At 46.4% G+C, this 15,963-nt stretch overlaps 1 long non-coding RNA gene across 2 annotated transcripts in view; it reads right to left on the bottom strand.

Moving 5' to 3' along the window:
• Positions 1 to 1,872: 1,872 nt before the first annotated feature.
• The window catches only part of LOC128581630 (uncharacterized), a 31,098-nt gene continuing 17,007 nt past the window's right edge, over positions 1,873 to 15,963 (bottom strand). For both annotated transcript variants that reach the window (XR_008378893.1, XR_008378892.1), the window contains exons 2-3: positions 5,030 to 5,188; positions 1,873 to 4,894 (exon numbers count right to left, since the gene is read on the bottom strand). This is a non-coding gene — a long non-coding RNA (uncharacterized LOC128581630). The remainder of the gene's footprint in view (positions 4,895 to 5,029; positions 5,189 to 15,963) is intronic.

The raw sequence follows: 15,963 nt of genomic DNA, 5'->3' as shown, positions 1-15,963 counted from the left end.
ACAGGGCCTTGGTAGGTGCATCTGGAAACTGAGCCCTGGCTCGGTGCCCGTGAGCACAGTGGTTACAGCACCGGCCACATACACCAGGGCTGGAGGTTCAAACCCGGCCCAGGCCTGCTAAACAGCAATGACAGCTGCAACAACAAGAAAAGAATAGCCAGGCGTTGTGGCAGGCACCTGTAGTCCCACCTACTTGGGAGGCTGAGGCAAGAGAATCTCTTTTTTTTTTTTTTTATTGTTGGGGATTCATTGAGGGTATAATAAGCCAGGTTACACTGATTGCATTTGTTAGGTAAAGTCCCTCTTGCAATTCTTGTCTTGCCCCCAGAAGGTGTGGCACACACCAAGGCCACACCCCCCTCCCTCCTTCCTTCTCTCTGCTTTTCCTTCCCCCACCATGACCTTAATTGTCATTAATTGTCCTCATAGCAAAATTGAGTACATAGGATTCATGCTTCTCCATGCAAGAGAATCTCTTAAGCCCAAGAGTTTGAGGTTGCTGTGAGCTGTGACACCACAGCACTGTACCAAGGGTGACATAATGAGACTCTGTCTTGAAAGAAAGAAAGAAAGAAAGAGAGGAAGGAAGGAAGGAAGGAAGGAAGGAAGGAAGGAAGGAAGGAAGGAAGGAAGGAAGGAAGGAAGGAAGGAAGGAAGGAAGGAAGGAAGGAAGGAAGGAAAGAAGAAAAGAAGGAAAAAGAAACTGAGCTCAGAGTCTGGGCCCTGTACTCCCAAGTAGCTAAAAGGATGCCTCAGAACCACCAGGAGCCAGGAAAAGGGGTAGTAGCCACAGGAACCTCCCCGTGCCCACTGAGGGGGCAGCGCTGCCCTGTGGTTATGGAACCCAAAAGCTGAAGAACCAGAGCCCCCCACCTGGGGAAACAGAGGCCCACCAGACCCTCCTGGACTTGGAGAATCACCAGAAGGGTGAGCCAACATTGCAGCGCCACGATCACCCACCCACCAGCAGTGGGGAGGAGAACTGAAGCAGGTTCTGGGGCATCTGGGAAAACAAAGGAATGTGCTGCCCTCGGCTATACCTTAAAGTGTTCAGCAGGTTATAATTCACAGGTTGGGGACAGCCTGCAGGCCCAACACTGGACCCAGTCCAGCCTCCTCGCTCTGACTCCATACTCACCATTAGTGTCCTACGGTTGTGGGAAGAGGACACCCAGGCAACTCCATGTCTCCTTGTCAATTGGAGAGTTAATGAAACAGAATAAATAATTAGTAATCTATGTATTGGTTTTATGAATTTGGACAGCTCAAATCAGCCTACAGGGGCTTACTCGACCCTAAGACAGTTTTAAAAATGAGTTTCTGAACCACAGGATGAAGAGCAGACCTATCCTCCAAATATTTTAGGACAATCACCCTAGAATGCCCTCCAGAACCTGGAAAATAAGATTTCCTTTGAGAACTCTGCTGTAATAACTGACCCACAATCAGGGAGCACAGCAATTTGAGATGTGATCTGAAGGGTAGAGGCAGCAAAACGGTGTTAAAGGTATCAGTGTACCTGATGGGTGTGATAATCACACTTTCATCTGCCTTCGGTTGCTCTGTATTTTTACTTTTAAATGAACCTGAAATTTACTATGTAATGTTTTGGTTCAAGGCTAAATTGCTTTCTTCCCAGTTGCAAAGGGATTAGTGGGACGACACATTTATTTTATGCTTATTTATGTAATTTTGTGTACCATGTAGCTTATTCATTCATGAGCTAAGGGTCTTTGAATTATTTATTCTGTTTCATTAACTTGCCCATTCCTGAACGAAGACCAAATTGTGTTACGTATGTATCCTTATAGCACATAGTTCAATAATTACTACAATAATTATATTTTCGATTCAAAGATTTATTTGAAGCACTCAAATTACTTTCCGCAGTAACTTGAGCATTTGTTCTGTTTCTAAAATAGCTGTGAAGTTATTAAAATGACTTCCATTAAACTTACATGAATTTGGGAATAATTGATATTTTCACAAGTCATTGCCTTATCCAAGAGCATGATACATTTGTCCAAATATGTATGTAATTTGCGCACGTACATTTTATGCACCAGTAAAGTTTTGTGATTTTCTTGATTGCTATCGCACCAATTTTCCTTGAAAATCCTCTGAGGTGTTTTATGGTATTTGTTGTTATTCTTTATGTGTTTTTCCTCATTAAATTTGCTTATTACTGGAGAAGTATGTATTTTAAGCACCACCTTATGTATGGCAAAACTGGGACACAGGTAGGTTCATAAATTGCTCGAGATTTATTAAGCAATTAAGCAAGGGAGCAGCAGTCTGAAGAAAAGGAGGAAAGCCCCAGTGACCCCAGCGTGCACAGGAGCTGTTTCGGCCATCCTGTGCTGTTTCCCCAGCAGTGTATGGGGCTAGGAGCCCCGGACCTCTTCTCTTCACCCCTCTCCCCATGCCCTCGCCTGACCCCAACTCTCCAGTCCTTTTGGAGCCTGACTGTCCCTTCATTGCACTTCCCTCTCTAACCCTCTCCAAAGTTCCCTCTGCTTCTGAGAATGCTCATCACCTCCTCCCGTAGGAAATGTGGGTTCTGCTCACTGGTCACATTTTATACTCTCCTTGTGACCATTTCAGAAGCAAATTCAGTGAGCAGAACGCACAACTACTGAGTGGAGGTCTCCGTGGACACAAAAAAATGGACTCAGCGTACTCAGATCTCAAGACACCTGAGTAATTGAGCTGCACCCTGCTGGGCTGGATGCACCCACCAGCTGCTGAAGGGTGCCAGGCCTCTGAAGGTGTCTGAAGCCAAGAAGTTGGTACTCTTTCCTGGGACTGGGATGGGAGACTCCTCTTCGGGTGGTCCATCCAACTCACATCTTACTTCCACAGGCTGGGAATTTTTCATGAAGGAAAACCCATAGCATGTTGAGAGAAGTGTCACTGGCCCTGGGGAGGGCAGAGCTCCCCCTGGCGGTGATCATGGCTCTAAAGTCAGTGCCAAGAGGTATGCGCATTCAGCCATGACTTTTCCCTCAGGGGCTCAGGAAGATCAGCACATCATACTTCTTCCACATCTATGAAACTCTTCCAGTCTGGGGAGACGACTTTGTCTCTTAGTTACTAATCACAACTCTGTACAATGTCTTTTTTTTTTTTTTTTTTGAGACAGAGTCTCACTCTGTTGCCCTAGGTAGAGTACTATGGTTCATAGCTCACAGCACCCTCAAACTCTTGGGCTTGAGCAATTCTCTTGTGTCAGCCTCCCAAGTAGCTGTTACAACAGGCACCCGCCATGATGCCCAGCTAATTTTTCTATTTTTAGTAGACACGGGGTCTCACTCTTGCTCAGACTGGTCTCGAACTCTTGAAATCAGGCATTCCAACTGCCTCACCTTCCCAGAGTGCTAGGATTTCAGGGATAAGCTATGAAATGTGCCTCTCTGCAATGTCTTTCTGTAAGTCAGATGGATTCCCTGTACTGAGCATGGCCAGGGGGTACACTGCACAGCAGAAAACGAGTTCAGTAGGTCTGTCCGGGCTGCAGATCTGCTGTCCTTTTGGGATTGGGGTCTGAATCATTGTTGAGTGTTGAGGACGGGGAACTGCCTCAACTCCTCATTGGTGAAAGGCTCCCCACTGAGCACACTCGAAACTGAGCACAGGCTGGCGCCTGGCCCCCTGAGACTGAATTAGAAAAACAGACACCTAGGAAGTGGGACCTCCAGGAGGGCTGAGGGGTCAGAACAGACATCAAGCACCCTCAGAAGTCAGAGAAGAGGGCCCACTGTTAGGAGCACAGAGGGGCCAGGCTGGACTTCTCAGAGGCCTGGTGGGAAAGGTGTGGTTTAGAGACCTAGGAGCGCGTCAGGTGGGGCTGCAGCGGCCATGCCCAGAAGGGAGCTGTTCTCTCTTAGTATGGAACAGAGTGCAACTGAGCAAGCCCCAAGTCCAGAAGCCAGGCATCCTCACCTCATTCTTCCACCAGCTACGTGTCACTCAGGGAGACCTGCACTTAGTTCTCAGACACCAGAACAGGCGCTTTGATGTCTTCAGAATAAAGGGCTCTATAAATACAAATGATAGGAAACTCAGCCCTGATAACGATGTTTTTCAAAAGACCAAAGCATAAGAGTGCAAATAACAAAAGCAGCACTAGACTGAGGTCCAGGTAGTATTTTTAGACCATCCTTCATGGTTCTGAGCAGGCGGAAGATGGAAGAGGTTGTGCTGGCTGCCAGTCCTGCTCCAATTTGGTCTTCAACCCCGGAAAGTGCTGAAGCCTTGATTGTTTTGTTAAAAACATCCCAGAATGGACTTTGTTGTCAGCTGTTGTTGGTCTTTCAAAATTTCCTGTATTTGCTATTGACTGGCACTCCTGGCCTTGATAGAAATGCAGACAAAATGACTCGGCCGTGAGTTGTGGCTGTGTCATCGGCAGCCTCCGACACCCTGGCAGCACTTGATGGACAGGGTGCCAGCAGTCACACGGCAGGAAGTCAGACTGCAGGGCTAAGTCTGGCTGTGACTGGCGAGTATCCTCAGCCTGTCCTTTCCTCTCAGTCCCTCGGTCCCTGCCTCTGTGCAGGGCAACGGATGGGGGTTTCATATCAGACCCCTGTGGAGAAATCCTGCCACAAACACAATGCAAAACTGCACAGTGAGTTATTAGAAATGCCACAAAATGGTTCCTGAGTGCAGTTTCAGCTCAGGCCATATGAAAGCGCCATGCCTGGAAGGGGCCTTCCAAAACACAGAAGGATTCATCACTGTAATTTGGATTTCTTGGTTCACCTTAACTTCTGCAGTAGTCTAGGCTGAGTCACCCCAACACTCTTTAAAGGGTCTCATGATGAGTGATTCTCCTGGGAATAGGACAGGTTATCTCTGGATCCTCAGCATCGGATCAGGGCCTGGTACATAACTGGTGAAGGAGAAAGAGAAATGGTGATGGGAAAGGAGAGATTAGAGGGAGGGAGGGAAGGAGAGAGGGTAGCAGGAAGGGAGGACCAAGGTTAAATACTCTAAGAAACAAGCAGACACAAAGGCTTTCATTCACCCAACACAGCATCTCTCCAGAGCAGGACATGGCGGCTGGGGCTGGGGCTAAGGATTACAGCAGGTAGCTGCCTCAAGCAAAGGTGTCGAAAGAGAGGATGACAGTCTCCGCAGGATGTCCCTTCCTCCTTCTCACGGCAGCTTTCTCATTGCTGAGTACCTGAGAAAGAAGAACCAGGACTTAGCAAGCACTTAGAAACTCTCCTCTCAGGGAAGGTAACAACCCCAATCGTTTGTACCACTCATTGTTTTTTTCTTTTTTTTAATTTATTTTTATTGTTAAATCATAGCTGTGTATATTAGTGCACTCAAGAGGTACAATGTGTGGGTTTCATATACAATCTGAAATATTCTCATCAAACTGTTCAACGTAGCCTTCATGGCATTTTCTTAGTTACTATATGTAGACATTTGCAGTCTGCGTTTAGTAAGTTTCGCCTGTACCCATTCTAAGATGCACCATAGATGTGGCCCCACCCATTACTCTCCCACATGTGGACTCTTTACTTCCCCACAACTAAGGTCTTGGTACTAATTGTGAAATAAAGCTCTTAGTCCTGAAGGGAGTTAAGGAAACTTTGGAGTGAGAAGATGCGTGTTTGTTTCCTCAGATAGGGAACAGGCCTTCAACTGTTATTCACTGTAACCATAAAATGTAATTTTATAACAGCCAAGGGCATGAAGAAGAAAGGCCAAATTCTGTGCCCTGGCTTCCATTTCAATTTACTGGAGGGTCGCTAGTGGGACTGGAGCAAACTACAGGCACTTAGTTTGTCAGGGTGCCGTGTGACTGTAATTGCTGAAACAAAAGATGTGAGGAATAACAAGTTTCATGAAAGGCAGATGTAAACACACCCCGATTAAAGCTCCAGACATGCATTAGGCTTAAATATGTGCGGTGTGAACTCCCTTGACAGGCCGTAGCATTTCTAAATAACTAGCTGTGCAATTATCCATGAGGAGTTTTAGAGGGGACCTCTGAGTAGGACACAACAGAAGCCACCTCCATCTTATGGGAACCGAAACTGTGAGACTGACCCGTCCATTAGAGGAGAAGCAACTTAGAATGCTCCTGAACAGCACTATCTTTTTTTTAAATCATTTTATTTTAGCTGAATCTCCCAGTAGCCATTACAGCTAAAAAAAATAAAATAAAATAAAAAAGACCAACTAATTTCCCTTTCCATGGGTAGAAACAGTTTTCAAGTACATTTTACTTAGGGATATCAAATTACTTGACTGCTTTGAAAACCTTCCACAATCCTGAAGGGTTTTAAAAGGACCAAGCACTGTTGCCTCTGCTTCACAGAGAGAGAAACTGAGTAAGTTTCTCTCAAAACCTTTGTCACAACAAGGGTTTAGACAAAGTCGCCCAGTATTCATTTCAAAGAATTAAGGTTGAACTTCAGAATATAAACTCAGGAACTCTGCATTCTAAAGGTTTACTTTATTAAAAGGTACAAAATGTGAAGAGAAATGTTCTAATGTAGAAAATATGTATGTGAACAAAGTAAGAAAGTGTTTGGGGGGAAGTCATTCCAGAAACTAGGCTCTCCCTTGACAGGGTAGCTCCCTTGAGAAGCATAAATAAGGTGGTTGAGAATCAATTCTTCAATCTCTTATAAGGCTGGAGTTAAATACTGTATTCTAAAATTCAACAAACTTACCCATATTCTTTTTTTTTTCATCCACATCCTATTGATAATATATTTGTTTGCACTAATGTCAAACTTCTAAGGCAGACATTAACCCAGCTCAGACATGTGTTTAGAAAATTCGCCCGGGCCAGAACCAAAGACTCAGGTTTCCCTTCCATGTGTGATTCCTGGTCACTCTGATATTAGCATTATCTGGTATTGAACATCATGAATAAAGCTGGTCATTTTTGCAGCATTTTAGGACTTGGCTATTTCTGAACATAAATCCAAACTTTGAAAATTCTCATTTCACTTGTTTGTGGTCATGCCAGCAATATTCTAAGCTGAAGACACTTCCTTGTTCTGCTCTAAGATGACATGTAGGTCAACTCAACTGTTTTAATCAGCTATAGTCTGGACTCACTATCTGTGTTTCACAACAGCTTTCAAAAGACTTCATAAATTTTGACCAAATTTAATACCCTTATCTCTAAAAGCATTTTATGTTAAAAAAAACAAAATGAAAACCAGCAACCAATTTAAAAAACAGAAAATTTCTTATTAGGCATTTTTTGTAATTTAACCAAATCCATCACATGGGAAGAGCTCACTGCAACATGTGCGGTCTGGATTCACACACAACAGACACGTGCTGCAGGGGCTGTCGGCTGCTCAGCCCAGCAACGCAGCACTCAGCCACTGGCCTCATAAAAATCAACATTTAACTCTTTCTCTTTCCTCGGTATCAGTGGCTAATGGTAGACATAACAAATGGACACAATCACATAATCCTAAATCTGGGAAAGACTTTGAAAGTCGTAAGTTCAAATCCCACCTAAAACAGGAGCCTTTTCACATCCCTCTGACACGGAAGTGCCTACACGGGAACATCTCAGCGGCCGGCTCTGTGCTGAGCACCTCCCGTGGGCTACACAGAAAAGGAAGCTACCTGGCATGGAGCTCCTCGCACAGAGGATCTGCAGGGAAATCTGATTTTCTCCACATTGCAGATAGGTCTGTGGAAGTCCAGGGATCGAGTGAGCTGTCCCTGTGTCACACAGCGTGTAAGTGGAGCCAGTGTCTGACAAACACCAAACCCCATGCTCTTTCTAATGTATAACAAATGGAAATGTGTGAATTAAAACTCATCTGCCCTGGGTGTGCTTTTGCTTAATGGGTACAATGTTAGGTTATGTGGCACACTTCTTGGAGGTGGGACACAATTTTAAGAGGGACTTTACCTAACAAATGCAAACATTATAACCTAATTCTCAATTAACCTGAAACAATAAAAAATAAATAAATAAATATAAAATAAAATACGCCTTCTATCAAGTGTCCATCATTGGTTTCAACTTGATTTCTGAATCTAATCTCCATTACATATAAATCCACCTATCTAATCTGTATTATACATAGAAATATATCTTCCACTGGTCACCTTTTTTTTTCACCTGCAATGCCTCCCAGGGCACACAGTGACTTCTGGCTATGCAGCTGGCTGCTAACTGAGGTCTCCCCAATTCCAGTGTTGCCCTTATGTAACAATGAATGAATGAATCATTCTCCACCCTGTACCTAGAGTGATTTGACAAATACATGAATATAATCTACCACTGGCTGTTTGGCACTTTCTTAAGGATTCCTGGGCCCTCATAAGGAAACCCAAATGTCTTAGTGTGACCACAGAACCCCCTACAGAAGTGCACACATGACCGTACCCACTCGCACATCACATCCAGTGCCTAAGATACAAGGCATCTCACTGACTGGTCCATCTTCCTTCAATTCCTGAGACCAAGAACTTAGCAAAGCGAGGAGAGAAATCGCTATCACCCTCACTCCAGGCCATTCCAGAGGCAGGGACTGAGCAGGGCTCCTGGGTAGTGGGACCTCTAGCTGCTACAGCCAGACCCTCTTTTTCCAGCCCCTTCCACGTGTTGTCCAGGGTTCCATGATGCCTGGCTTTCTATTTCCCACCCACCCACCCCCGCCCCGAGACAGAGTCTCACTCTTGCCCCAGGTTTGAGTGCCCTGGCGGTCAGCCTAGCTCCCAGCAACCTCTTGGCAAAGACAAGACTACTGCTTCCAATGAAAGCGCCTACTCCTGGGTCCTGGAAACCAAAAGTGGGGACTCTCTCCAGGAGTGTGCTCTTCAGAGGGAAGGCTCCTGGAAGCAGCGCTAAATTTACCATTAGCAGAGCCGCCTGCTCCTCGGAAGGTTTCTATAAGCCTGTGGCAGGCATCCACCTTAGCTTCTCATCTTTCAAGTCAGGAGCTGAGCTAATTTCTTGGCTGAGTCAGCCAAACAAGATGCGATAGTTTGGTAACCGTCTGATTTAAAATGAATGTAATTTGTCAAACCAGAAAATTCATTTTACAACAGGATTCATAACCTGGTGAATTTGGGTTTTTGTGTCTCAACAACCAGGTGTTATAAACATACCTTTCATACTCTGTTTCTGAATTCTATCGAGGAGAAAGGCCCTTAAGGTTATAGAATCTGACTTACATAGCAAGGCCCAATGGGAAAGCCACGTCTATGCTGGAAGCCCAAACTCCAGGGCCCTGGCTTTGCCTCCAACCCCCACGCTATTCTTTCCACATCTGTGACATGTGAGTATTTATATTAGGTGGCTTCCAAGGTTAGTTTCAGCTCTGGGGTTTCACAATCACGATTTATAGTTATAATCAGTTCCATTTCCACCTTCTAGATGAGGTCTTCTATGACGACTCTGTCTAAACTAGTCCTCATCTGATCCTCTGTCAATGTGCCCTCTTTGTTTCCTGTGACTCATCTGTTTCACATTCACATTCTCTGTCTCCCACACGGTGCTCACAGGGGCGCCACTGCTGCCCTTCACTGCCATGTCCCCAGAGCCCAAGTACTGGACATTGCTTGGATGCCTTAATGTAAAAATACCTGTGTGTGGGATGGAGAAACTCCTTCCTCACAAGGCTGAGAACATCCTGTGTGAGCCACATCAGTTCCTGAAACTTCCAAGGTAAGCCCAAATCTGTGTCACTCCAGTCGGGTCCCAGGGCTACCCTTCGGCTCTTTCAGTCTTATCAGCAGTTGCCCAAATAGAAAACATGTAAAGTTTCTTTAAATCCTATTTTAAAACCCTTCTGTGTAATTTGGAACACAGTAGCTCAGGAGAGCTGGCAGCTGGGAAACAGGGGTATTCAAGGGCCAAGTAACATTAGAAGCAGCACTGTTAATGTTTATACTAAGATGGTAACAAGGGAATGCTTGAATTAAACTATTATTGACTTAAACTCATTAAATAAGACAACTAATATGAACATTGAAAGACTCCGCATTTTTGTTCTTCTTAAATCAACCTGGTAGAGAACATTAATATTTGTGTGATATTTGTCTTGAAAGGGAAGATGGGCAATGATTCCTGAAAATAGCCTTCCTTCTATATCAAATAGAACTTAACAAAGACGACTGCATTATAATTTGTTTATATAAGTAGGGCTTATTATTATTTTTCCTAAATGATTTGAGATTCTCTACCATGAACATGGCATATGATCATATGGATTTGAAGAAATATGAACTTTAGAGAAATAAAACATAAATTAAACTTAATTCTAAATTGATTAAATACATATCATTCTCTGGAAGAAAATATTTTTTATTGGATGATACCTTTGTGAGAAACACTCTCAGTAGCAGATCATTATAAGGACATTGTCATGCTTTAATGAAAAAGAAATGGTATCACTAAAAAATTGCTGGGTGTGGAGGTTCATGACTGCAATACTAGCACTCTGGGAGGCTGAGGCAAGTGGATAGTCTGAGCTTAAGCATCCGAGACCAGCCTGAGAAAGAGGGAGACCCTGTCTCTACCAAAAATAGAAAAACTAGCCAAGTATCGTGGCAGGACCCTGCAGGCCCAGATACTCAGGAAGCTGAGGCAAGCACAGTGGCTCACACCTGTAATCCTAGCACTTTGGAAGGGTGAGACGGGTGAATTGCTTAAACTCAGGAGTTAGAGACCAGCCTAAGCAAGAGTAAGACCGATCTCTACTAAAAATAGAAAAATTAGCTGGGCATTGTGGTGGATGCCTGTAGTCCCACTACTTGGGAGGCTGAGGCAAAGGATCACTTGAGCACAAGAGTTTGAGGTTGCTGAGACTCTGTATCAAAAGAAAACAACAACAACAGAAAACCCTCACTATTGATAGCCTGGTAGAAGAGAGGAATTGGAAACACGCAGCAGTGGCTCCTAAACCTTAACACTCCCTGAGGAGAGACAGAGTGGAAATGGAGGTAGTATTCCATCTCTCAGGCTCTAGATGTAGAAACAGCAGTGCTGAGAGGGAAGTAGGATATTCCTACACCCCAACCACTATCCCAGGGAAAGATGAGGTCCTGGTAGAGAGCTGGCATGGCTCAGGTTTCCCCTGAGTGTCCCTTGTCACTGCATAATTTAACACCTGCAGCCTGCATGGTTCAAGAGCATCTTGGAAAGGAGGACTGTATAGGACAAGTGCGTGTTTGTGTGTATGTGGGGGGGGGAGGTGTGTCTTTGGTATATTTGTTTAATTAAGCAAAGCCAAAGTCATATTCCACTCTCCCATCCTCCTAGCTTGTCATGCATGGGAGCCACAACGTCCCCACAGGACCCAGGCATGAAAAGATGGCACCATACAAGTAGGATGTCATCTATAGGTTTCCTGCCACTGGCTCAGTGTCCACTTTGTGCTTGGCACAGCCTTCCCTGTCACTAAGTAACCATGGGATATTGCCTTCCTAGTCCTGGTCAACCTTGAGCTCCCCCTTGCCGGTAAAGGAAGGGAGTCCACTTGAGTGGAAATACTGAGGGCGTGGCCCCTGGGGGTTCAGGGGAGGTCAGCCCTGTGTGCAGAGCCACGAGTCTCCACTGGGCCTCCAGGCAGTTGGCAGGCTCCAGGCAGCTCCTCGGAGCTCCCATCCTCCCTGATCTGGAAGCATCAGCTTCCTTTGTTTGCCTGTGACTCCCTGGGGATTGAACACACACAATAACAGGTTGCAAAGACCTGAAGATTGTTCTGACAACAGCAGCTCTCCCTGAACACAACTGCATCTTTCCAAAGTGCTAAGACACAGATAAGTAGTGCCCCCCAGTAAGAGGGTACTGAGTCTAGCCAACACCACCATTGCCACCACTGTCTCTAAAGAAGTTTTACATTCTCCGTTTCTTGACAGGGCTCTGCGGGAGTCTGCACGTTCACTGAAGACGGGCTCCACCTCTATCATGGGCAGTGTGTGAACATGCATGTGTGTGTGAGTGCAGAAAGACATTTATGTGAAAGTAAAATCTAACTCCTAAGAAATACCTTATCCCTGCCACAATGGACTCTTCCTCAGAATGTTTATGGGTGAAGCATGGTTACCATTCCCAATATTTCTGGTTCTTCATCTTAAAATGTGGGGTTAGCCAGGTACTAAATAGCCTTTCCAAGCATCACCTGTGAACAAAGATGGCTTCTAACACCAACATAAAGTGAGGGTGTCTGCCTGGGCAGAGAGCCCTCACCAGCCATAACTGTACATGGGGAGGGCCTAGTGAACATTAGCAGGACAGGGGCCTGGCTCCCACCCCAGACCAAGGAAAGCAGAATATATGGGGAAGAGCTTGGACATCTTGATTTCTTTGAACTCCTCAGATAATTTTAACAGGTAGTTGGGGGTGGAAAATCCTCTGTCAGGCCTTACAGAGACATTTTAGCTGAAGTCTACTGCTCTTCCCGCCAGCCTGAGAGCAATTCTATTCACAGAGGGAATGTTCCTGTTCCCACAGACATGTCACCAGACATGTCTCAGACTTCGACATGAGTCCAGGTCACCTGGGAGAATCATAAAGACCACAGAGCTACAGGATCCTTAGAGTGGGCCAGAACCTAGACCTTAAGACCTCACAAAGCTCCCGGGCTCTTCTGATGCCCACCAGAGTTTGACAGCCAAGGGCCTCATCCTTACAGAGCATAGAAGGTGACTGGGCAAGCACATATCCCTACCCCCATGCATGTCAGCAATCAGCAAGAGAGTGCTAGAGCCCACATGATAGTAACACTAGTCACAAGTCAATTGCTCCTGCTGGGACCAGAACCCGGGAGAACCCCCACATCTTCTTCCCTCCCCCCACACATGAAATACACTCTGGAGATGAGCAGGACTTGCTGTCTTTAATCACTGCAGGCCTGGGCAGGCTTCTGTCCTCTGCACTTACCACCCTGGCACCCAGGACAGAGGCCTGTGCCCATGTGCTTGTGCGCTTATACAACGCCACACCTCAAACCCTCCATCCACAGAACCGACAAAATAGGTTAAGTCTGTGTTGTCAAATGGGAAGGCCCCAACAGAAGTCACCTTCCTGACCCCAGGTGTCAGTGCTCCCACTCCAGGGCTACTGCCCAAGCTCTATAGTCAACAAGGAGACAGGCTCATAATGAAGCCTCCCCCAGGAGGACAAACTATTGTCCACACCTTGCAGAGGGCTGCTCGGAGACTGCCAAGTCCGAGGAGAGACATGAGAATGGCTGATCATGGCCTGGAGTCTCTGCCTAGCTTACTTAGGACATCATGGTCCCCTGACTGAATGAACAGGACAAAAGGGAAAGTGTGTGCCAAACATCTGCCTGGTCAACCTGTCTGAAATGCAGCAAGATGGGCCCTCCAAGCACCGGGATGCAGCACTGTCTGCTTCCAGCCTGACGCCTGAGACAGAGGCAGGGTAGTGGTGGGTGCAGACTTGTGGATGCTGTCCAGACAGGGCCCTAAGGGGCCACTCTGCCCAGGTGCTGGCCCAGACTCTGGATCAGATACACTCTCAGTGCTAACCACACTTGTCCACCTTTCCTGCCCCTTCCTTCTTCTGGACACTCACCTCTGACACCTCCCCTACAGCCTCATGTGGGCATCCCAGTCTCTTCCCTCTAGGACTTTAGCCACCTGCCAAACAACATTTATTTCTCTATTTGGCTGTGCACATTTATGAAATACCCTAGAAAATTTCTGTCCAGTAACACCAAGACACCAAGGGGCAGGGCCATCCTCACCCCATCCCCAGCCCAGGGTACTCTGCAGCTGGAGCACAGCACTCCCTAGACCAGGCTGGCGAGGGCACCCAGAAGGACAGAGGGGCAGGAGATGGGCTCCTCTCTGGCTGCGCTGAGGACTATTTAATAGAGAAGTAATGAGCAGCACCCACAGATTGGGAGTTTGAAATCAGAAACAAGCAAAGGCCAGGGATTTTTTGAAATGAAACTCAGATCCCAGAAATTTAGCATGTAGAACAACCTTCTTAAATATAAGAATTAGCTGGAAGAGGGCAGTGCCCGTAGATCAATCGGTAGGGCACCGGCCATATACACCAAGGCTGGTGGGTACGAGCCCATCCCAGGGCCAGCTAAAATAACAATAGCTGCAAGAAAAAAATAGCCAGGCATTGTGGCGGGCATGTGAGTCCCAGCTACTTGGGTGGCTGAGGCAAGAGAATCACTTAAGCCCAAGAGTTTGAGGTTGCTGTGAGCTGTGACGCCATAGCACTCTACTGAGGGTGACATAGTGAGACTCTATCTCAAAAAAAAGATAAAAAGAATCAGCTGGAAGAGATAAAAATGCAGATTTCTAGGCCTCTACCCCAGAGATTCTGCTTCCATATATGGGGAAGCTATACCCTTAGCAAGCCCTGCCAGGCCGTGTGCAGGGGATCTGAGGAAAGACTGGGAGAGACACAACTGCAAAGCAAAGCAGAATCCAGGGCTGGTATAGGTTCCGATAACCATGGCCAGAGCACAGTATAGAAACCCTAGAAACCCAAGAGAACCTGAAGTCTGAGCTGGCAGGAAGGGCAGGAGAAGCAGGAGGGATGTGGGTGGGGTTGGACCCCAAAGCCTCATCTCTCTGAGCATGGCTTCCTGTGATTCAGAAAATCCCTGGTGTTTTAGTTCAACCCTGGTACGGCCCTTGAAATATGAGCAGGTCATAGGGAATCTTGGGGACTATGAAGTCTTCCTCCTTAGAAATAGACTCCTAATTTATAGAGTTGAGAGTCCACCCGAGAGGAAAGGGCTGGATTTATTGCTGGTAAAATATGAAGGATGTAACGTGATACCTCTTCAAGTCTCCTTATATGTTTTCACCAGCCAGGCAGTAATTGCCTCCTGAGGAGAGGCCCTGATGGGTCAGGGGAGGAATCCTACCCACCATGTAGGAGGGGAAGGTCTGGGGCCAGGCACGGGTGCAGAACAGAACAGGATCTGCAGGAAGAAGTTGTGAGTGGGTCCCCCCAAGACTGAGGGGCCTCAAATAAGAAAGCCACAGAGACATACAGAAGGGTGGGGCAGGTCAGAAGGCAGCCAGGGCTGTCCTCATGACAAACACAGGAATTCTCTCCCATTCCTAAGGGCACTGAAGTCACCCTGAGGATAACAGAATTGCACATATTCCTTGGGCAATCATGCACAATGAGGACCCAGATGAGTCACCCTCACTCTAGCCTGGCCTCTTTCCCTTGGGGGGTTTTAGCAGACATAAAACTGTAGCCAAATTAGGACACTCTAAGGAACTAAAGGCACTGAGTCTTGCTGGCCCATGACCAGAAGCATCAGATTTTCTACCTGACTTAGAATGAACCTTAAGTCACCCTACCCTCATTTTCTACATAAGCCCAGTGCATAAGTCTATGCAGAAGACCTCCAAGTACTGTCTAAGTGATGTCAAAGCTGTATTGGAAGAAGGGAATTTTCTTCTCCCAACCAGTGGTTGAGGAGAAAGAGGCATGATCCCACAGCACTAGGAAGACTCTCATTGGCCAAATAATCACAAAAATAAACAAAAAAAGACAGCTGTAGGGGGTACCATAGAGAGACAGACGTACATGATATCCAGCTTGCATGCTCCTGCCCCTTCCAACAAGCTCTGGGGGATGGGAGCTCCTGAGGGCAAATGGTAGCATGCAGAAACCCAAGAAGCAGTGGGGAGTGCCCAATTGTGAACAGAGGTCATGGGAGCACTACCTCAAAGAGAGGCCAGAGCCAGACTGGGGAGGGCTGCCGTCCATGTGAGGATCTAGTCTTTGTTCTTGGGCAAGAGGGAAGACATTGAAGGGTTTTCAGCGGGGTAGTGCATGATGCAACTCTGGAAAAGACCACTCCAGCCAGATGGAGTGCAGAGAGAGGAAGGACTGTGAGTTAACAGGAGCCAACGCAGAGAAGGCATTTGGGCTGCAGCACCAACCAAGATGCTTGCTGTGAATAAAAGTGGATGTGTCTGAGAACACCTCAGCAGACAAAATCAGCC

This window comes from Nycticebus coucang, chromosome 3 (genome assembly GCF_027406575.1).
Source record: "Nycticebus coucang isolate mNycCou1 chromosome 3, mNycCou1.pri, whole genome shotgun sequence".
NCBI lineage: Eukaryota > Metazoa > Chordata > Mammalia > Primates > Lorisidae > Nycticebus > Nycticebus coucang.
The sequence above is the reverse complement of the archived record's forward strand: the minus strand, read 5'-3'. Positions and strand labels throughout refer to the sequence as shown.